This window comes from Gadus morhua, chromosome 13, assembly GCF_902167405.1.
Source record: "Gadus morhua chromosome 13, gadMor3.0, whole genome shotgun sequence".
Lineage (NCBI taxonomy): Eukaryota > Metazoa > Chordata > Actinopteri > Gadiformes > Gadidae > Gadus > Gadus morhua.
The window spans coordinates 14,256,185-14,279,679 of NC_044060.1; the positions used below are offsets into that span (position 1 = coordinate 14,256,185).

Here is a 23,495-nt window from a genome sequence, read left to right on the forward strand (position 1 = left end):
TAAGAGGGTTTATGGTGGCGCAGTACAGCACGGTAGTGTTGATTGCATCATTCGCTTAATTGTACCACGCAAGAACACACAAATGCTTTGATTGGCTCTCAGATTTGAGACGTTTATACTCTCAATTTAAAATCCTAGATTTTTGTCAATGACAGTTAACAAAAGGGACGTAAAGTCATTTGTTAGAAATGAACCCATAAGTAATCCAAGTGCCAGATTTTAATTACGCTATAATTAAGTGCCGTGGCAGTTGAAATCGAAGCAGTCGACAGGAGGCTGAGGCTTTTTGTTGTAATACTTTCGGCACCAAGAGAAAATCAGTGGTCCGCAGGTCGGAGGCGCTCCTTGTGAGAGAGTCCTACTGGTTTGGTAATAGGAAGGCGGAGTGGCAGTGCGAGCCTGCAGGAGGTGGGGTGTGACTTGACTGGCTCTACTCGTCCGCCAGAATAGTGCTGCTGGTGTCGGCTGAAATATTCAGGAAACCCAGGCACAGTCTGATGATATCCACCAGTCTTGCCAAAAGAGGTTCACAAAATGTCGTGTCACTCACACGTGACACCTTTTAGTATTATCTGCATCGAATTGATTGGTAACTCAAAACAACTCCAGAGATATAATTAAGTTGAAGCATTTGACAGGGGCAGTGCAGGGCTGAATCTATTTTTTTATCAAACCATCACTGATCAAGGCATTGAAAAGAGGAGTGCAAGTTCCAGCACAGTGGGATAAATATGACACATGGTGAAAATACGGATCAGGATACATTGTCAATGAGTTGACGGCTTTCAAGCCCAGGGGCAAACAGAGAAAGGACAAGCCTGACCCCCCCCCACACACTCCAGACTCCACACTCCTTCCCTCTGTGTCCCTGGCACCCCTGCCTTTGACCTTTTTCCTCCCCAGCACCCACCTCTCTGCCACCTGTACGCAGGCCCTTCATCTCCCTGGGGTCTTTGCACTTGCTGGCCTTGTTTGATTTAAGCTGATCGGGAGTCACTGCTCACTACAAGCCCCGGTTGAACCATGAATAATGGATCTGCCACAGGCCTTGTTACCCATGTCCGTCCCCCCCAGTCCCCCCCACCCACACCCGAACACCCTCCACCCCACTCTCCCCAGAACTGCTCCTGCTGAGGTTGGAATAGCCAATTCACAATTAACAACTGATCATTCATACAAGGCTTCAATGCTGTGGCGCTTAAGAAAAGTGGAAAATCTTAAATCTGAGTTTCTAGATGGGTAGAGAGGCAAGGAAGATGATGGTAACGGATTTGGTCTTTAAGTCAAAAGTGTTGTCTTCATGGCGTTTTAGCATTTGGTTCCTTGGTGTTTTGTGTTTTAGATCCAGACACACGGGCCACTGGAATCATTGATTTAGTCGCAACAATCATGAATACCTTCTTTCCTTGTTCACCATGGATCGTCAGGGAGGAACCGTGCTAGCCTCATTTCAAGGAAAGTACCCTTTTAAGCGGTTTGAATCAGTCGTCCTCTGAGTGTCTAAGGTACATTTGAAAAGTACACCAAGAAGTATATCAATACTCCTGATGCTCAAAATTATTTTCAGAAAAACCCGTTGAAGATGTATGAATTGATACGTTCATGGATTATGTTCCATTTTTCTCAAGTAAAACTTCTTAACCATACATCCACATTGCAATTTTCAGGGTACAATGTTCACTGAACGTTAGTTTAAACCGGTGATACTGAAGGTCTTCACTGCTCGCATGTAGGACTTCAGGCATTAATGTGCAGTCTCCCGACAGCAAGAGTGAGAGCACTTATTGAGACTGCTTCTTACTCGTCACGTTTATTCTCGTTTGTACTCAAGTGAAAAGCCTTCGAAGGGAACACACTATCTTAAGCCGCTGTCTAATAAAGAAGCACGCCAAGAAAGTATTGATGAAGGGTTAATGAGAAGATAAATTGTAAAAAGCAGAGTTCTGGAGGCCATGCTGAGTGGTCAACAGGATCCCTAATGAGTAAAGTGCATTAGATTACAGCTGGCTAATGCGCCACTGTTCTTTATTTAATTTAAATAATTTGTGAGAGCAGTTATCAATTAGAAGGAACCACATCACAAACACGACTGGTCATGTATAAAATGTGTTCTCGTACTGATTATCGTGTTTTCAAATTTAAATCTAATGGTGATGCTAAATCTACCTTCTATATTGAATACCTGTTAGAAGGCTTTTTGAATACGTTTTTCTTTTCAAATGTGAACGACAATCTGAACCCTCCAACACTACATTATGGCACCGCTCAAACCTTTGTCACCAAAGAAAAATACTAAATTCAGCAATAAGAAAAATGTGTGATGCTTGTCACATGCCAGGCAAACTGAATAGCATGAGCCCTTTTCATATTTCTGAAAGCATCTGGCTCCATAACCAACATCGAGACATGTTGCCTGCTTGAAAAGCACAGGGCTCTTGGACAAGTGTAATACTGTGAGGGCCACAGGACCGGGCAGGAAGCTTGAGGCTGGAAAGCATTACCAGGTGGCCAAAAGTACCATGGATCAATGGAGGCACATAACACAGACACACAAATACACACAAATGCTTTTAGGAGAAACAAAATAGAACAGGACAACCAGGAAAGCTGGAGTGACTTCAGTGAAAGCCTGACTCCTTTAAAGAGAAGCTGTGAGACACAAACAAAAATATACACACCGACAACACATTCAAAGCAGGGCACGCTGGGGGCCCACCAAAGACCACTGACAGGTGACGTAATTGTTCTGCTCAAATAAGGATGCCGGTTCCATTGCTTTAAAAAAAGCATTATGTTCAGTAACCAAAATGCAAATTTTCTGCAAAGGTCTGGGCATTTGTGGGCATTTTAAAAAAAAAGAACAGACTGACAACAGACCACCTGTGTTTAGCCCCTCCTCTCTGTGCACAACCTGAATCAAAAACATGCAACATAGTTTCAACAAGGTACCTGTACGGAAAGTCAGTTATATCGGTATAAAATACTGTCTATGTGTGAACACTGGAGATCCATAAGCCACGTAGTCGTTGGGCTGCGTTCTGCTTTTGTAAAGCTAGTGGGATAGACCTCCTCACAGCGGCCTACTTTAATCCATTTGGAACATTTTGAAATGTGTTTAATTGCATTTTAGTTACATAACATTTTTAACCGCCCTTCAGGTACTACCACAAGTAAAATCTAATTATGTGGGAAACAATGTAATGTTTACAATTCAACGTTTTTGACTGAATCCAGCGATCAGGTAATGCATTGCGTTCTTAACAGTGGGTGGGAGAATGCTTTAGTTTAACCCACAAGTACAGTATTGTTTTCTTTATTTATCTGAATAAAGGCTATAGGATCCAAAACAACAACCAAATGAGAGAAAATTAGAGGCACTTCAGTATTTTATATATTCTTTGATTAGTGGATTTATTTGGTTATATATGTATAAATAAATATGTATGTGTCCTCCGAGGGTTTATCAAAACAAACAATGGGGACATTTATTGAAAGCAAGCCATTACAGCAAATTGCACACAGAAGACAATCTCACTCCCACAAAAAAAACAAAAAAGAGATTTTCTTCTCTAAGCCAATCAATGCTTTGATTACCCCATTTAGCACCCCACTCCTCCCAATGTAATACCCTGGTACAAACGCTCATTTGTCAACCTTAAAGGATTCAAAAACAGTTTTGAGGTCATGAATATGAATGTATATAAAATGTAGTAGCATTACAATTTGGTCATAAATGCATCCACCTCAAGTCTGCGAAGTTATGCACGATAAGCTGTCAAATATCGATTATAAAGCTATTGAGGCAGTGACGATGACACTCATCAGCTGGGTGTGCTGTGGTGCACCAAGCTACTCTACATGCTCGGGAAAAGCTTTAATACAGTGATCTGTAAATACCCCCCCCCCCCACACACACACACACACACACACACACACACACACACACACACACACACACACACACACACACACACACACACACACACACACACACACACACACACACACACACACACACACACACACGCACGCACGCACGCACGCCCACCTTCCAATGAAATGATGCATGCTGCACTCTGCACATGCCTTGCCGCCAGGCTTTAGCACTTCATTGGCCTGGTGTTCAATATATTCTCCCTCACCTCCTCTAATAACCAAATGGCCTTCCTCTCTGAATCAAAGCACCATAGACATGGCCTGAAAACTAATCATCTGAAGACTTACCTCACATCAACCTTCCCCCTCCCAACTCACCCGCTGAATTGTATCACATCACTATTCATCCCGGTAGCTGACAAAGAACCTTTCCATCTCCTTCCTCAATCGGTCTCCCCCATTGTGTTTTACCCAGTCACGTTGCTTTTTACAAGATCATTCTGGGCACAGCAAAAATGTCAGGGCACTCAGAGTCTGGCTTTTGCTCCTTATTAACTTCTCCGTGATATAGGCTCCCTCGAAAGCAACTCAGATTTTAACGGATTCAGTCAGCCAAAGTCAAGCAGGATAATCAATCAACTAAATAGTACAAATATCACAGGATCAAGAAAAAAATTAGTCTGATTAAATACGTAAGAATATGAAACTATAGAAAATCGGAATGTGTCCAACATATTACAAACCCTGCTCTTATTGGAGTGTCTCATTCAGTGATATCAACGACACATGAAAGAGTTGATCAATTATGCTGAAAATTGGTTTGGAAAGTCGGGAAGCATAGAGACGAAATGTGACGGACAAAAAAGATGAGGCAGAAAAGATGAAGGAAAAGCTGAAAAACTGAAAACAAACCAGCCACAACGGCGATTAATGTCATTTGTCCGTAAATCCGTTGGATTGTCGACTGTTCCAATCACAGCTGAGGCTGGGAACCCCCCCCCCAGCTCACAAGTCTCGCTAAGTATCGCACAAAGCCTATTGTGATGCCGGGAAAGGGAGACCACAACCATTGTTAATGCTAGCACAGCCACACACGCACACACACACACGCGTGCACGCCAACGTACACACACAGTCAATTGCACACATGGTTGTTTAATCTCTTCAAAGATATGAATCACCACTACAAACCCCAGCATGTCCCCAGATTAGTAGTGTGCATGCAGCTGGCACCCTTCAAAATAAACAACAAACAATCACATGTCATGAATCCAAGTCAGGTAGACTAGCAGTGCAATGTGTAAGCAGTACAGACATTCATCAAGGTGGGGTTGGGGATTCAGAATTGTTAAATGATATGAATAAAAATGACATACAAGAAGAAGAGCACCCACACACACAAACACACAAGTTCATTATCGCCATGACAATTACATTTCCCAAAAGTCAGGCCAGGAGTTTGGTTTCAAATGATACCTTTTTGCATCGAGTAACAGGTGGCCCTGCCCAGCCTTGTCTCTTAGCGAATAAAAGCACTGCGTTGCGTAACCAAGTTACGGAAGGAAAAAATGGGCGCACGTGACACTAACCGTCCTTTAGTGTATTTTGTTCATTGAGTTTGGGTCTGCTGTTATCTTGCAACATTGTAACTTTGAATGTTATATTGTGTCCCCCTCCCCCCCCACCCCTGTATCTTCTCTGTCAAGAAAGATGAACAATAGCGCAAATTTAGTATCTGAAATTTACTCTAACACACGCATACACATTTGTCTCACACAGACTGAATGTATTCACAGGGTTAACCCTGGGAAGCTAACAAACTGCTGGGAAATGGAATAGATTACGCTCTGTAACAATCCCTGGACATCCCCAGTTTTTATTTTATTTATATTTTTAAGTTTGTTTGAGGGTCGAGAACGATAACAATGTGTGTATAACTATTGTACTGCAGTGTCGTCATACCAATGTAGAAATATTTTTTGAAAAGAAAGCCACCCTCTGACTTGAGTTGGGTACGGTCAGCTGAGGAGAGAGCGAGGTATGGCTGAATGTGTGTGTGTGTGTGTGTGTGTGTGTGTGTGTGTGTGTGTGTGTGTGTGTGTGTGTGTGTGTGTGTGTGTGTGTGTGTGTGTGTGTGTGTGTGTGTGTGTGTGCGTGTAGGTGTGTGCGTGTGTGTCTGTGTGTGTGTGTCAAAAGGGTCCTGGGGTATGATTTCTTCCTCCCACAGCCTAACTGGAGGCGTTTCTGAGAGGAGACGCAAATTAACCCCTACCTGCTCATAAAAGATTCATTCACAGCAAGCAAGATATAAGAATCGTCTCCTTCAAAACAATAAGAACGCGTTGATACAAGAGTATGCATGAGGTGAAACATCGTGTTTTAAACCTCTGGTTACTCAATGTCAATTTATATCTTACATTTTTACGATATAATCTGCTGTGCTGAAATGTTTAATGCAAAGTCAAAATACAGCAACATTAACTTATACTTTGGAAGGGGTGCAAATCATGTCTTCCCTATTAACATGCAACAATAGAAACCAAAATGCGCCATACAACAACTTCCTTTGTTGTTGGTGTTACAGTTTTTCTCGATTGTACACAGAAAAAATTGAACTATGCACACAATTCTGAAAACTTGAAGCTCATGGATCAACTACAAGACTCCAGACTGCTAAACTCCAAGCACAATAGGGCTGTCAACGAATATTCGAAGTTCGAATATTCGTTCGAAATGTATCGAAAAACGCGAATTCGAACGTGAAAGTTAATATTCGAATGTGAAAAAACACTCCCGCGGTACAAGCGCCTCTATCTGCTTTGTGAATGAGCCTCTGTCTGTTCGCGATGTCCCTCATAATTTTCGAATGTGAAAAAACGTCAAACAACAGACTAGTATTGTGAAGAGCGAATGTATTTTATCCCCTCGGGGTTTCCGTACTTGGATATAGGTATTCCAGCTCGGCTATGCCATTCAATAAGCATCCAAAGTAGAGCTCAGGGAGCTAGTAGTCTGGCTGGTGAAAGCTGCTATAACGCAATATTCTCGGCAAAGTCCGAGACAGCTTTTTTTTCATGAATCCGAACGGTGCGTAGTGCTGGCCCTTTCGCTGGCATGGTGGAAGACGTAGGCGACATGCATTTTTTTCTTTATCGATTTTAATAGGCCTTCTCGATAAATGGTAATCAAAGCAAGGAACGTTACCACTAGCATACTTTGTAACATTCAGAAGCGGGCGTCTTCTTTAGATTACTATAGTTTGGGCGCTTGCAGGTGTGGTGGTGAAATGCAAGCGATACAAAGTTGTGGCTTTTCATGATTAGGCCTCCACGTTACTGGGCTGTTTATAGGATATATATATATCCCACTAATTTGAACCATGGTTTTGTCGCATTATTGACATATTGACGGCAACTGCGTAAAATAGGCAACCAGATATTTGAATAGTTCGAATTCGTGATTTTTTTCAAAACGAACATTCGAATGTCATTTTTGAGCAATTTTGACAGCCCTAAAGCACAATTCCACTTTTTTCACAATTTTGCTAAACTCTAAGCACAAATCTCATCATTTTGCACACTTGGTTCACCTGGATCACACTGGCCTTCAAAACGCAACAACTATTTACCAATATGTCTGACTCACTTGACCTGTTCAAACTCAACTGGCAAAACACTTCAATTCATGTGTCAAAGCATAAAAGGGGACTCAGTGAGCTCTACTGTGTTGTAGATATGGTCCTTTGGCCTGATCAGGATTGGAGGTGGGATACATACTGATTTACATGTAGATCTGTTTCACCTTATTTATATTCTTATTTTTATTTTCTGTTGGCCTACGAAAAGCTTTGAATGCAGTCAGTTCAGCTGACAAATATATATTTGCATTGTTACCTTTTTGTACTTGTACTTGCAGTGATTTCATCGTTACATCCCCGAAAGATAGTCTAAACCTTTTCTTATTGTAGTGTTTTTCATTTGACTTATCAGTGCAATTACTGTACTGTAATTTACCAAAATTGGTAACATTGGTGTATTGTCAGAACAATGTTGCAGCATCAACTATAGGTTTACAGTATGACTCTGGGAAGCTGGGATTGTGAGTTTAGCCCATTGTAGCTCATTGGATAGACAAATATGCATTGTATCTTATTCTGATACGATTGTGTCAATGCAATATTTATGTGATATATTCAAAGTATTGTCTTACAATATGGCAACAGTCTTTGTACTATATCTACCACCTACACCTTTAAAAAATAAAGCTATTTCTAAACAATTTTATACATATTTACATATGTTTTGGCCTCATAAAGCCAAAACATATGTAAATAGTATTTTGATGGAATTGTTTTGAATTGATCACAACAGTGTTTAATTGATGCTCTCTAAGAGATATTCATTTGATAGCTGTGTTTACTGTTTGGTGGGGGAAAAAAACTGTTTTGAGAAGAATTTGTGTAGTTTTGACAAAATGATTAGCTCTTCTCAGGTTTGTGGTTAGAGTTTTGAGAAATGTAGCTATAGTTTCAGAAAACGTGTTACATGTCACACTCAATACTAAAACTAGTCACATCTAAATACTTCTACTACTACATGGGTTCCTCTCTCAGGAGAGTTGTCTTATTAGGAATCAGTCTGAAGTTTAGACAGAGGTGGTTACCGAGCAGGAAGCTTCATCGGACAGTGTCTCCAGCCACCAGGGTTAAGTCAGGTGTCCCTTTGTCATCACTGCAGACGCACTTGGACATCAGAAGTCTGACAAATAGGGTTGACTTTGTGTGTGTGTGTGTAGCTTAAATGAATGGAAAAGAGAGAAATGGGAACAGAAAGTAAACGGAAAGATGACGAGGACAACAAAAAAAATTTTTGTATGTCTGCGAGTGCATCATCATGCCAGCCTGTTTTTTTCTCTATTTTCTCTATTTGTGTGTGTGTGCATGCATGTATGTGAATGTTTGTGTGCGTGTCAATGTTTGTCTGTCAATGCGTAGTGTGTGTTTGTGTAAACAACAAAGCTACAATGGATTGAAAATGAAAAAAATACTAGATATCAAAAGAGTATGCTGTAGAGGACATAAAAGAACATGGAGAGGTCAAGGGAGGGAGGGGGAGAGAGAGAGAGAGAGAGAGAGAGAGAGAGAGAGAGAGAGAGAGAGAGAGAGAGAGAGAGAGAGAGAGAAAACAACAACACTTTTCATCGAGAGTTTCTTATACTACACCATTCTTATACTTTTCTCACTGTAGTATGGTGCTGGTCACTGTTGGGCTAGCCCATGGCCATGTAGCACAAGGCCCTAGTTCAATGCTTTCTCTCCCCATGAAAAATGCTGACTTATAAATAAGCCAACAGGCTAATTTGAAGCACACTTAAGCACATGAAGAAGCTGTACCCATCGATTTCCATTAATTTAATTTAATGTTATCTTAATCACCATGGATTTATGATGGAACTCTCCAGAGATGCTAAACATTAACAAGCTGCATTTAGATCAAAGACGGATAAAAAAGACGAATTGTGATCTGAAAACATTTCAAGCTCACAGGTCGAGTTGTGCATGGAGTTCCTCACAAAGAGGTTTATGGTTCAAAGAATGCATAAGTCCACCCCTTCTCGCAATGGAACAGCCATTACACACACCCACACACACACACACTCACACACCCACACCGCAAACCGCCAACCCCCTACCCAGCCAACCGACCCCCCCATTAATACGAATGCCTGTTCTATATGGAAGAGCGGGTGTTGTTCTGGTAGATTGACCGTGTTAGCGCCCATTTGTCCGGGACACGGCGAGCGACAGCTTCAGTTGGCCGGTGCAGACGGAGTGGTGGCTGATGGATGCCTGGGCGTAATCTGCGATGCGGGGCAATTACTCACAGAGGCTGGCCCCCGGAGGCCATGTTGGAGCCCATCGATAGAGATAAGGCTGATGTGCGCTCTGTCAGTGCAATATAACTAAGGGGGAGGAACAGCGGGAGGAGCTGTCTGAGTTTGTTGGTTTGTTTTGTCTGTAACATTTTCTGTGCAGCATCAAGCAGTTGAGAGTGTTTAAAAAAAAATGTAGAAACTTTTTCTGCATTAATTTTGAATTAAACATTTATATAATGTAAACAAGCATTTTTGGTCTATATTAGATTTATTTATTTTTATTTTTTAATTTAACCTTTATTTAACCAGGAGAAGTCTCATTGAGATTAAAAATCTCTTTTACAAGAGAGACCCAGATGACAAGATGGGATGTCATCCCAAGATGACATCCCATAGCACATAGTTGCTCATTTTGGGGCCAGCTGTGAATATCTTTTCGATAACCTCCATCACCAGTCCTTTTCAGTTCGTTCACTAACATACCAGCATGCAAAGGTTGCTTCAAAGCTGTGCAAATGTAATGATTACAAATGTATCCTCTCATACCAGGGTCAGCTTTCAAACGTGTGCATGTAGGCGTTACTGTTTATAGCATACAGTATGCAATCCTTATTAACCATGCACGCGTCAAACGGGGGAAGTGCTTGAGTGTGTGCAGATTGTTCAGTTTGGTTTTTGGTTTACGTGTGTGTGTGTGTGTGTGTGTGTGTGTGTGTGTGTGTGTGTGTGTGTGTGTGTGTCTGTGTGTGTGTGTGTGCGCGTACACTTTGCCTTGAAAAAAAACAAACTACTACCATTAGTAAAGAATGTACGACTATCCCCACGAGGTCGCCTCGGATGCATTATTCAGCAAAAAGCAGGAAAACTTTTCAAATTCTGATCCCCAGTTTTGCTTGTTTGTGTGTGTGCTGCAAAGAGCGGGACACGCACTGAGAGGAAGGAGCACAAGGGGTGTTTGATCAAACTGGAAAACCTACATAATTCAGGTTATTAATTCATGAATGTATCCATCCATGGTTAAATAAAGCACAGCAGTGTCGCTTTGTGACTTCTCCCAGCTGCCCTGTGTCACAAGAAGCACTGTACTTTCCACTTTTCTATTATATCTCTCCAAAGCAGCGGAATTATGAAATTAGAAAAAGCATCTAAGATCCATGCTTTCAGTGGTGAGTTTACCCAGAAAGACCTATCTTGTGATATTGCTTTTTGGAGAATGGAGGGATTATCCAAGTCCAAAGAAAGACTAATTTCATGCTTCTCAATTCCACCAATTATTGGAAATCTGACAGACATTTTTTTTGTGTTAGTCTAGAGAAAGTGTATTGAATGTTCATGCTTCATACCTTGTCTATAAACACTTTCCTTGAGCTCCTTTATGTCACTCTCCAACCAATCCTACTCAATAGCTCTATTTGGACGAAATGTTCCACATTTCCTTTTCCTTTTCATCCAGCTTGATACGACCGCATACCTGATATTGTCTAGAAGACAATTTACATCCCGTTAACATTTAGCCATTTAGCCAACGCTTTTATCCAAAGTCACTTACAACTGAGTCTGAGAACAATCATAGCGTACAATCAAAAATGACGCAGAATGCTGCTCAATATGCGCTGTGAGTTATTCACACCGTGGACAAATTGCCAGAGGAGGAGGGATAGAAAACTGAAGACGAGAGAGAATTAGAGAGAAACAAAAAAAAGAACAGCATTGCCAAATCCCTGCATTATTTATTCAAGGAAGGCCAAGTGGGTAAGTACCAGTCCTGGTTTCCAAGTGTTGCTCTGTTTGGAGTGGGAGTCAGGGATAAGCCAATAGGGATGCTCACACATACAGCTCCGGAAGGGCTTTCGCTCATCTGTAGGCGCGCTATTGGCCAGCTGTTGAGGTAACAGAAGCTCTTTTTTCAAATATTATTATTATTAACATAATTGGAGTAATATCATTAATAACACAGCATCTGGCTACCATGAGTTTTGTATAGGCCTTAACATCGACATATTCTATTGTAGGCAGTTATTCTGCATTACCCAAAACTCAAGAAACAATAATTAGAAAGCTACTATATTATGTCCTGCCAAGGTCATGTTAGTAATTATAATTTCCATTTTTTTTAAAAAAAACAAAGTTTACTGTGACTAACAATAATTGGTGGGTTTGTACTTTAATTGCCAAGGTTTCATAGGGTGAATTGTTAAGCCCCTTCCTCCGGTCAGTAGGTGAAATTGACAGTATAGATAATAATAACTAGCCTTGAGACCAATTCAAAGAAATTATAAATCCCTGGACCGATCAGATACTGTTTAAAGGCAATAGCACAGAAAAAAAAAAAAAAAAACTCTTATTTAATTTAAAATGATTTGTTTGTAACATAATTACCTCAATGAAATTAATTGCAATATGTGTCCCTTGTTGAAAGCTCGAACATGTAATCATAATGTGATTTTAACCTTAGTCTAAAGCAAAAATATACACTATTATCATTCTGAATCCCACCACCAAGTCTGGGCCAGGAAGGAAGAAGAGTTTGTTGTTGGTGAGGGTGAACCTGTATCAGCACGGCCAGCTCAGAGATTGGCATTCTATCATAAATCTCATTTCAGGAATTCTTGCTGTCAGAGAGCATCTCCAGTCCGAGCAAAAAAGTGTCATTGGTTGCAGTCAGCCGGTGATCACAAATGAGACAGAGGCATAAATACATCATATATCGCTGTCAAACACAGTGAGTATCACAACATCACAGTCCCAGGTACCAAAGTCAGATTGAAGAGCAAAGGCATTAAATGAACTCCCATTGCATGCAATGAAATGACCGCAAAGATTATTCTCGCATGGGTAAATCTGGGAGATAGCAAACCAAACAATATGATAATAAGTTATCCTTCCGTATCAACTCTAATCCCTTGTTTATTTTAATCATTTGCAGACAAAAAGGCAAATCCTCTTTTGTGTGCTCATGTGTATGTAGGTGTGCAGTGCGCTTGTGTATGTATGTAGGGTGTGTGTGTGTGTGTGTGTGTGTGTGTGTGTGTGTGTGTGTGTGTGTGTGTGTGTGTGTGTGTGTGTGTGTGTGTGTGTGTGTGTGTGTGTGTGTGTGTGTGTGTGTGTGTGTGTGTGTTTGTGTGTGTGTGTGTGTAGGCATTGTTACGCATGTCTGTGTCGTCATCCACATTGGTGTCATAAAGTCCTGGAATACCAGCCATAAAAGATGGCAGAACTCGGTTCCTTGTCCTATACCTTGGCAGCCTTCATTGCTCCCAAACTTACACAATGACATGATGCCACCTGCCCAGGAGCTGTGCCAATATCTTTTCTTCCAAACTGTAAGGAAGTGTCCTATGTGAACTGTGACAGTCAGGTGAGGAATGGCCTGTTTACAAAGTAGTTCTGCCACCCACTCATTGAAGGGGGAAACAAATCTAAACCTGCAGCCCACCAACGAGATACGAGGTCTGGAGGTCTGTGTGCACTTTCACGCACACACAATCTCGCCTCCACAAAATAATTGCCGGTAATACGAAAACTAAATATCCACCTTGCCATTGTGTTTATTTTGTCCAGGAATGGACTCTGAATTCATGCTTCAATGTTTTACGGTGAATGTCAACAACACCGCACAATCACTATCATCATACAAAGATTTACATCAGTCACTCAAGCTAGGGAGTGCAGCTAATAGAAAATTACCACTCTGGAATAGTATTTTTTAGCTGGAAGCTACATACTTCTCCTATTTGACAGAGAATATACTCTGTTGTGTATAAAACATATGCTCCTCTGAGTATTCTCTGTGAATTACTGTTCTTTTAGCTTGTTGTTCAGTCTGTTTCAGGTAAAACCATTCATTAGCCAACCGGGATCGCTCCTCGATGTTGCGAGAGTCATAAAATCATTGAGGGACTTCACTTTAGACGCCAGCGATGGTAGTGCTGGTGGTAATCACATAAACATGCATTATATATTTGATGTACACAGTATCTTTTGGAAGCATGTTGCTTACACTCCCCACTACTGCCAATGGAAAATAGGGCTGTACAATTAATAGCACATTAAAATAGCGAGTTGGGGACTGAAATGGGCTAATCGTGAAAGTTAAATTAGTTTTTTACGAATACAAGAGACAAAAATGTGTAAAACAGTAATAAATCAGATTTAGTATGACTGCTACATTAATATCTAATGGCAAATTGTTACACCTTATTTTTTAGTAGGCGGTACAGAATATTACTTGAATCCATAATCTGTTAATCACAATGAATTATTGTGATCACAATACTTGGCAACAAAACAGCAATTATTTTGTTCATAATCGTGCTTACTGGAAACACCTTGCAACTGATGTCTCATAGTTTCACACCAACATAGACTGCAGAGTCAACGGTTCCAGGCCACCAACAGCACCCTGGGGGCAGTCAGGGGCATTGGGTCTCTTGCTCAAGGACAACCTCTCCTCCCCAGGGATCAACCTCCCCAGTTACCCTCTGACCCCCTCTGCTCTATCTCTTAGTTATAAGACTGTGTGTGTGTGTGCGTGTGTGTGTGTGTGTGTGTGTGTGTGCCTGCAGTGCGTGTATGCGCGGGTTTAGGCAGTAATAAAGGGCACTGGTCTTTGTGAAGTCCCCTGACAGGTCCAGATCAATTAGCTCATCTAACAAGTCTCCTCCCCGTTAGCCTAGCAACCTCTTCTGTTGAAGAGGCTGCGGTATCCGTCATCTTTACAGCCTCAACACTGCCATCTATCACCTCATGACCCACCACCACCCCGTCACAGTCTGTACTGCTCTCTCCCACTGTCTACCTTATTCTCCCTCACTCTGTGAGTGCCTCGCCCTCCCTGGACATCACACTGCATCCCAACTTGGTGAATAAGAATCATTGTTTCCACTACGGAGCACTTGATTTAAAATAATTCACAGTAATATAATGGGTGTGTGTGTATGTGTTTTTTTGTGTGTGTGCGTGTGTCTGAGTGTGATTGCATGGGTGACCATGTGTGTGTGTGTGTGTGTGTGTGTGTGTGTGTGTGTGTGTGTGTGTGTGTGTGTACGTGTGCAAGCATGTGTGTGATTGTATACGTGTGTATGTGTTCCTGTGTTTGTGCATGGTTGAAACTGTGTGTGATTGGATGCATTGGTGTGTGTGTGTGTGTGTGTGTGTGTGTGTGTGTGTGTGTGTGTGTGTGTGTGTGTGTGTGTGTGTGTGTGTGTGTGTGTGTGTGTTTGAATGCATTTATTGGTGTGTGTGTGTGTGTGTGTGTGTGTGTGTGTGTGTGTGTGTGTGTGTGTGTGTGTGTGTGTGTGGTTGTGTGTGTGTGCGTGTGACGTGTGTGTGTGTGTGTGAGATCAGGCGTGTGTGTCATGCTGCCAGCCTGAAACGATGGCGGGGATCGCAGGAGCTCCTCACGATGCGTTCAGTTCAATTTCGTAAATAACAATGAGCCTTCAATGGCGTCATGCTCCTCTACACACTCGTTGGACCACAGCCGCTCAGTAAGAAGCTTAGCTAAAAAGAGCAATGAATATAATGCCACATTTTAGTCCCATTTGTAGTCGTTTACATCAGTATATTAAAAAGGCCATTGATAAGATATTGATAGATATGCTACAGATATGCTACAGATATGACACACGCTGTCATTCAAAGTTAAATTTTACGTTAATCAAGTTTACTTAAACCATGTCCTGGACTAATTTGATCAAACGCAATCAGAGAAGGACACGCGAGATCCAGGCACACTCAAACGTCTGGCATGTTGAAGTGCTGAGATAAACTTGTTGTTATCGGTTACCTTTCATAACTGAACGATCGCTGGGAAAACCATTACCGTGAACAATTAAACCTCTTGACAACATCTACTTCATTGCTTCGATCTGAATAAATGTAATGAAAGATTCATGATGCTGCCGTGTATCATGAATAAACAGGGATTAGAGTTGTTAATAAGGTAATCCACTGATACCAAGATGCCACGGTCTCTAAGAAGAGAAACCTCACACGTAAGCAAAAAAAGGGCAAGTTCAATGATAAGCCGTTTGCCTGCACACTGCACACCATTGTGTCCTCCGAGCTAATTTGCCTCTGAGGCTCCGCTCTCACACATCCAATGTGGGGCCTAACTTGTGTCAGGCCAGATCTATTATCCGACCCTAGGGTCAATAAAGGTCATGGTTCCTTCCCCTTGGAGGTCGCGCCACCTTGGCTCAATGTATTATGGAGTGCCGTCTAATTGGAAAATTAAAGCCATTGATTGGCAATTGGGACCAGAGGCCATTCTCACAGGTTTTTTCCGAGCACCAATTAAAGTAGAATAAATAGCACAAAAAATAAAACAAGGCATACTTGGAAACAATCTCACATACGTGTACGCACACACAAAAACACACAGACACACAGAAACACAAATAGAAAACCCAGGGGCGTAAACTTTAACCTCGACCAAGGTCAGTCAGCAATATTCAGGCTGTAAGAGAAAGAACAGTAGCCTCTCGGTCACAAATCATATTCTCTCGTATTAAGCACAGAGCCCACCCCACACTGCTGAGAATAGTATTTAATTTGTTCCCATCGCCTGCGGGCCGAAGGGGGCTCGAACAGAACAAATATGAAGACAGGTTAGGAATGTTTTCATAAATCAAGTTGATTTGTGAAATATATTAGCTGTAAAGAATTGCCCAACGTAACTGGTTATTCTTTGAGAGTGAAGCAAATTACGATAGTAGTCAAATAGACTATGAAAGTACCTCGCTGTGATCAAGCTGTGTTCTATATGAGATTGCTTATTAATCAAGTGTTATTAGTTATTATAATAATAATAATAATAATAATAATAATAATAATAATAATAATAATAATGGTATTAAATACCCAAATATCATGTCGCTAAAAAATTAACGATACAAATTAGCTTCACTAGAACGATGTAATGAATCTTGGCAACACGTTGGGGACGAATTGAGCGGCAGAGCTAGACAATATATATCAGGAAAAAAACATCTGACCAAACAAGAGTTTAATTTAATCCAATGAAGTTTGTTTTTCTTTTCACGGTGCCACATGGGTTAAATGTCCGCAGGAAGTAAGTGAAGAATAATTATTAAATAAGGTTGTGTATTCATATTCATACATCTGTCCTAGTCACTTCCCCACCTCAATGAAAGGGGAAAGAGGGACAATAAGATGCCATTAGGATCAACATTTTCATCCCCCTGCGATCACAAAAAAATGAACCCAACTAAACCCATAGTTCATCATAGTCCAACGTGGTTTGCCTTTAGCGCACATGCAGTGGCACGCATCCAAGTTTCCAGAATACGTCCTATTGGCGCATCAAGTGGCTGCGGTCGCCGGAAACGCATCCCCATGCATGCAAAGGCGATCTGGTCCTTCTACTAAAACACACGCATTGGAATAATTTAGAAATCAATTAACGCTCAGTAAATCCTTACATTGTTGCTGCCTGCAAACCGAAGAGCGCGAGCGAAAATGACTTTTATTATATTTTATTAATAAAAAATGTAGGCGTGGGTAGCATATGTTTTGGTCAATAAAATCTATAGATAAAATCACGCGTAAATTGTTAGGGCAGACTACTATTTGGATTTCGAAGAGCAGTTCATTAGTGCATTCATGGCAGCCTGTGTAGAAATGCAGATTGAGACAGTCAGATATATGATATACTAAACCTTTTCAAATGATCAAATATACCCAACCTTGGTCACGAGCGGGTAACACTCGTCCTCGGCGACTCTGTCGCGTAAACGGCGACGTGTCGCAACAAGTTACATTGTTAAGGCGTTCTTCAATGGCAAATTAATGAATGCACAGATGTAGTGATTCCAGGGGCTGGGGGAGGGGGGGTTACAAAGTGCGAAGAAGCTCATCATAAACGCACTGTATAACCCCGGGTTCCCTCATTCACTCATTCCTAGTGTGCCCAATGCTCCCACACGCGATAACCGCCACAGCGTCAAACGGAAACCCAGTAGTGGGTGAAGTTGAAGGCTACGCGGAGGTTCAGCGCGAGCAGAGCCACCGGGAACTTTCCCCCCTTCAAACAAAATTGCAAAAAAGATCCAAAGTCTTACCTTTTGCTATCGATTGCCGGAAAAAAAAACGTCGTTACGCGGACAAGTTTGGTCAAGGGGGACGTGTGTGTCTGGCTTATTCGACCTGTGGTCTCCCAAAAATTGTATACGATTCCTTTTTACGTTGAGCAGCTGGAGCGATGAGGCAGACTGCGTGTCTTGTGTGGAGCCACGCGCTGCTCTTTGGCGCCTCTGTTCTGGGCGCTGCGCGAGTAACGGCATGGAACGTCCCTAGTGGCGACGCGAGGAACTGCCGTGTGATCATTAATCTGTGATGAGAGGGAATAATAGTAATGGAGAAGAGTGGATGATATAATACATAGCTTCTCGTGTCGTGTATACACATATTGGAGCGAGAAATATGTATCCAAAACCGAGATTAGAGTTCTGATTTATGTATTGAAAGTTATATTTACACAGTGTGTGACAATAGTAGGTCCTAGACGTCCAAAGGGCTATTATATAGCACACAAGGCATATACATATACACAGACAAACTGCTTGTGTGTGAGTGAATGACGTCTGAACCTTTAACAATCCAAAATGTAATAACAAAATGTAATAATAATTATTTGAGAGAATAAAAGCATGCATATAGGTGAATAGCACATTGCCTTATGAGATGCTTCACAAAAACAAGTTACAGAGCGCAGATAAACACCTAAAGAAAAAAATTGTCCCAGGTAAAAGTGAATGCATAAATTAATCAATTCCCAGCATGATAATGTATAATTATAATCATTATGATACTCCTACCCTTTGGAGGCAGCACTGTTGCTTAGCTTTAGTGTTAGTCGAGAAAAGAAAAAAATGATGATTGACGGAAAAAGAGTGTGTTGGGGCTGGTCTTGCGTGGAGGCTAAACTGCTGATTGCCATGCGTTTCAGCACTCAAGAGCAGAAAAAGGCCCCGCATTATGATTTAACCTGAATATGTGTTAAAGGAAGAGGGGGAAATGTTGGAAGCTGGCAGTTTGAGGCTTGACTATGTGTTACTGAATGCCTTGAGTGGTACCCCTGATAATTACAGCAGAAAAGTGTGCGTGCATGGTTCATGCATGCGTGCATGTGTGCGTGCTTGTGTTTATTTGAATACATATAAGCACGTTATGTATGGAAAGGAGAGATAAGGTGGGTAGTGGCAGAGGCAGTGTGCACACATTATTAGGACGTGTTGGAAAATGAACTCAGCCAGCCCGGATTAGAGGGGAAGGGGGCACGGAGGTGTCACCAGGGATCTGTGTGTGTGTGTGTGTGTGTGTGTGTGTGTGTGTGTGTGTGTGTGTGTGTGTGTGTGTGTGTGTGTGTGTGTGTGTGTGTGTGTGTGTGTGTGTGTGTGTGTGTGCATGTACGTGTGCTGTGCGTGTGTGTGTTTGATATAGAGGGAAATCAGAGAGAAAAAATTGATGAATTTGCTCAATCCACCTATCAAAGTCATTGGACTTTTGACTGGCAGACCCTTGGGTCAATTAGATAAGAGCCCACAATTACGGCAAAAAAACCTGCATGTAGCATATGTGAATACAATGTCCTGCTGGTACACACATTTATGCCTCAAGATATCAGAGATTAGTCTTTTGTTATTGTTCTTAAGAAGCTTTATAAACAATATTCATTTTTCAATGGATAATGTCATATGAACTATGCATGTTCTTTCACCCCTCTGTCATGTGGCCATATATCTGCTGTCCCTGGTATTTTCTGGTCTTTCTTACTCCGCCACACAGCTCTTATATAGGGAAGTGCTGACTACAAGAAGCTGGCTCCTGAATATTACATTTTGCTCGGGAGCAAGGTGTTGAAACTGCGGCTGTGCCAATCGCTCACACCCATAATGGGAGGCGGGGGGGTTTGGGGTGTGGTGGGGGGGGGGGGGGGGGGGGGGGGTGTCAGAGAGACCAGCAGCAACAAACATAAATATCCGTATAGCTATAGTACACAAACAGCACTGGATCAATAGCGGACAATGAGAAAGAGAGGGAGAGAGAGAGACATGTCTAGAGAGAGAGAGAGAGAGAGAGAGAGAGAGAGAGAGAGAGAGAGAGAGAGAGAGAGAGAGAGAGAGAGAGAGAGGGAGAGAGGGAGACTAACTGGCCACGAATGGGGTCAAAGAATGTCAGAATGGAAGTGATGCTCCACAGTGCTGCTAGTGTACTTGTGGGCTCAGGGGGTTGCAGTGGTGGGGGGATGTATGCTGTTTATTAGGTTCACGTACGAGATTGATCCAATCAATTCCCCCCTAATGATGACATCTTCCCCTGACACCACAGCATTTCAGCAGCCATCCGTCACACGTGGGGCTCTGAACCCCAACCCCCATCCCCCTCACCCCCCCCTCCTGCTTGTGCTTGCTTCCCCGCCACGTCAAACCTTTGCCTTAATTGATTCCCCCCCCCCCCCCTCCCTCCCTTTAAAATAGACCCGCTTGCTATATGCCCTGAACACAAAAAAATAAATATAGAAGCTATTGCGGGCTTCAAATTGCTTGTCATTTGTGTCCACGGTATCTTTAATACCCATGGATCAGCACAAATGTTGCGCTGTGTCTATGTAATGTGTGTCAGAGCGGGCATAATAGCGTGCTCAGTAAGTTTAAAATACTCCTCAGTGCTGTCTGTGGTTGGAAGAGGAGGATTGCGAATCAGCACCCTGGACAGCTCCTCACTGCCACGCGGAGCAGGAGGCGCTTGAGGAGAGGAGAGGAGAAGCTTTCCGTCTCGTAGTTCCACCAGCACCGGACTCAGTCTGACAGCACCGCACCACAGCCCAAAGTAGCAGCCAAACCACAGTAGCAGCTTTCAGCAAAACAACAAAGGGTGTTGGATAATTAAACCCCATATAATTAAATCACTTAATTCTAGTTAATCCAAGGCACAGGGCAAGACACCCGGCATGTGTGTGAGTGTGTCTGTCTGTCAGTGTGTCTGTGTGTTTGTGTGTGAAATTGTGTTTGTGTGTGTTGTTTTTGGCAGATATGTGTTTGTGTGTGTGTGTGTGTGTGTGTGTGTGTGTGTGTGTGTGTGCGTGTTTGTGCGTGTGTGTGTATGTGTGTTTGTGTGTGTGTGTGTGTGTGTGTGTGTGTGTGTGTGTGTGTGTGTGTGTGTGTGTGTGTGTGTGTGTGTGTGTGTGTGTGTGTGTGTGTGTGTTTTTGTGTCTCCCTGCATGTTTTTATCTGTGCATTTGGGTATTTCAGTGTGTGCATACTTATAGGTATAGGTTCTGTCGTATGGGTATTGGTTTGTCGTCATGCAGGCATGTGTGTGTATGTGTGTGTGTGTTAATTTGTCTGTATTTGTCTGTGAGCGTGTGTGTGTTGGTGCATGTGTGTGTGTGTTAGTGTTTGCATGTGTGTCTTTATGTTTGTATATCTGTTTGCATGTGTGTGTTTGTGTGTCATTGTTTCTGTGAGTTTCTTCGTGTGTGCGCACGTGTGCCTTTGTGTATTTGTGTGTTTATTTGCGTGGGTGTCGGTGTGTGGGATTGGAAATGGCTTTTATTTTTTTCGGCAGAGCTAAATGTGCTGCAGGGCATTACTTGAAATTAACCCACCTGCCAGACACTGCCCTCTCAGCTTTAAGGAGCTCTGAGAAGATCAACTGGAGGCCTAAATCAATAGGGCATCACCTTCTTTTTTCATAGGGCTCCTTGGCGATAGCACTCTGCTCCGCCCCATGCATTTAAAAGGGCTGGTTTAGACCAGGGCCAATTTAGCATGACCCCTATGAAAGATACACAGCCCACACTTCTCTTCTCCAGCTCACTATCGCTTAATGTCTTTCATGTATTGACGGTGTACAAGTGGTGCCAAGTCGCAATTAATTTCTACTTGATTTTTGAATGGTATGAAATCTTAGATTGAAATGCCAAATACTGTCTTCTCGTAGAAAGAGGGGTGCACTTTTGATTTTTGTTAAACATGGTTTATGTTTTATTGCAGGAACCTAAGGATTTTCGGTAAGTGATCATTTAATGACAAAGCAAGTGTTAATCTATGTTCCTGATTAAATAATAGGAAGCAATGGAGTTCTGTGTTTGTGGTAGAAGGTAGTAGCCAAAAACGGAAGTCTATACAACGGCAGGTATCCTTCTATTTTCCCATCCCAAGACAATAATATTTTTTTTCTTCCATAGGCAGTAAAACACATTGACATCAAGACAACAAGACACCAATTTGGAGCCAAAACACATTGACATCAAGACAACAAGACACCAATTTGGAGCCAATGCTAAAACTACTAAAAATAAAAATCCAACTACTTCCAACACAGGGCAGTATGTATGCCTGTGTGTGAGTTAAATATCAGTCTGTATTTGTGTGGGAGAGAGTTTATGCACACACACATACACACACTTGTGGTGTGTGTGTGTGTGTGTGTGTGTGTGTGTGTGTGTGTGTGTGTGTGTGTGTGTGTGTGTGTGTGTTTGTGTGTATGTGTGTGTGTGTGTGTGTGTGTGTGTGTGTGTATCTACAAAATGTGACAAACTAAAATGGAGGCAAAGAAAAGACTCCCTCTATTTGACAAGTTAAACAGTTCCTACCAGCAAGGTAAATCCATGCCCTCATGTCAACAGAGCACGCATAAAATAAAAACTCCCGGAACTGTCCTGGTGCCTGGTGGAAGCTGGAGGGGGGCCCAGTTATCTTGGCCGTTTGACAGACATCTGAAGTATATCAGCGGCTATCACCCCCCGTTCATCTGCGACAACAGCATGTGGGCAGGAGGCGCCATTCAGATGCAAGCGAGACGTGGTGTAGCCCTCAGCTACATCACAGTCCCCCAGCTGGGGCTTGTGAAGTACCACAACTTGATAATCTGAGCTGATCTGATGCTATCTGCTCCCAGGCACTGGAGGATTCCCTTTCAAAACGCAACTCTGGCAGCTCAATCCATCTACAGATCCGTGTAAAAAACCTCTCCCAAACACCCACCCACACACACCCGTTTCCAAACAACGCTGCATTCTCTGAACGCCGCCATGAGATTAACAATATACATTATGGACAGATGTTTGATATTTTCCCTTCTATTTATTTTTTATGGTTGTGGAAATAAGAGGAACTTGGTAACAGCCATGCAAGTCATCCCGACCCGTATCTGAACTATGGAGAATCATTCAGATTGTTTCTTTATCGACCAATACCCTCTGGTTTAATGTTGCTGCCGGTCCTACGTGCATTTGGAAAACACATCCTTCTGACTTGATGCTAAGTATATTGAAAAGCTAAAAATAGTAGGTGTAGATTCTCCTTATATACATCATTCATTTTATTCAAATCCCCTAGGAGATATTACATCCTAGGGTGAAAAGCAGTTACTTCCCAAAGAGAGGTACTCTGGGCACATTATATTACTAAGGCATAGCATTCTATGAGAAGGGGTGAAATCGGATATGTTGGCTTGTTTGGAGCACAAAGGACTTTATTGCTCACTGTTCTATTTTCAGACAGACATGACGAGGAACTATCAGGGGTTTCTGTTCATACCAGGATTCAATAGCCATTTGTTGGAAATGGGAAGAAAAAGAGCGCATTACATGAAACTTGTAGTGATGTTTATTTAGAACACCATAATGCACTGAAAGGATGCCTTGTTTCCACAGTTATGTCTTTTTCCTTGTCTCTTTTTTTACAGGAAAGTGAAGTATGTATACAATTCTTAAA

At 42.1% G+C, this 23,495-nt stretch overlaps 1 protein-coding gene across 1 annotated transcript in view; it reads right to left on the reverse strand.

The window, feature by feature from the left end:
• Positions 1-18,011, reverse strand: part of cdh22 (cadherin 22) — a 139,318-nt gene extending 121,307 nt beyond the window's left edge. Inside the window, exon 1 of the mRNA XM_030375616.1 lies at positions 17,835-18,011. The gene's annotated coding sequence lies outside the window, so the exon portion shown is untranslated. The remainder of the gene's footprint in view (positions 1-17,834) is intronic.
• Positions 18,012-23,495: the final 5,484 nt, after the last annotated feature.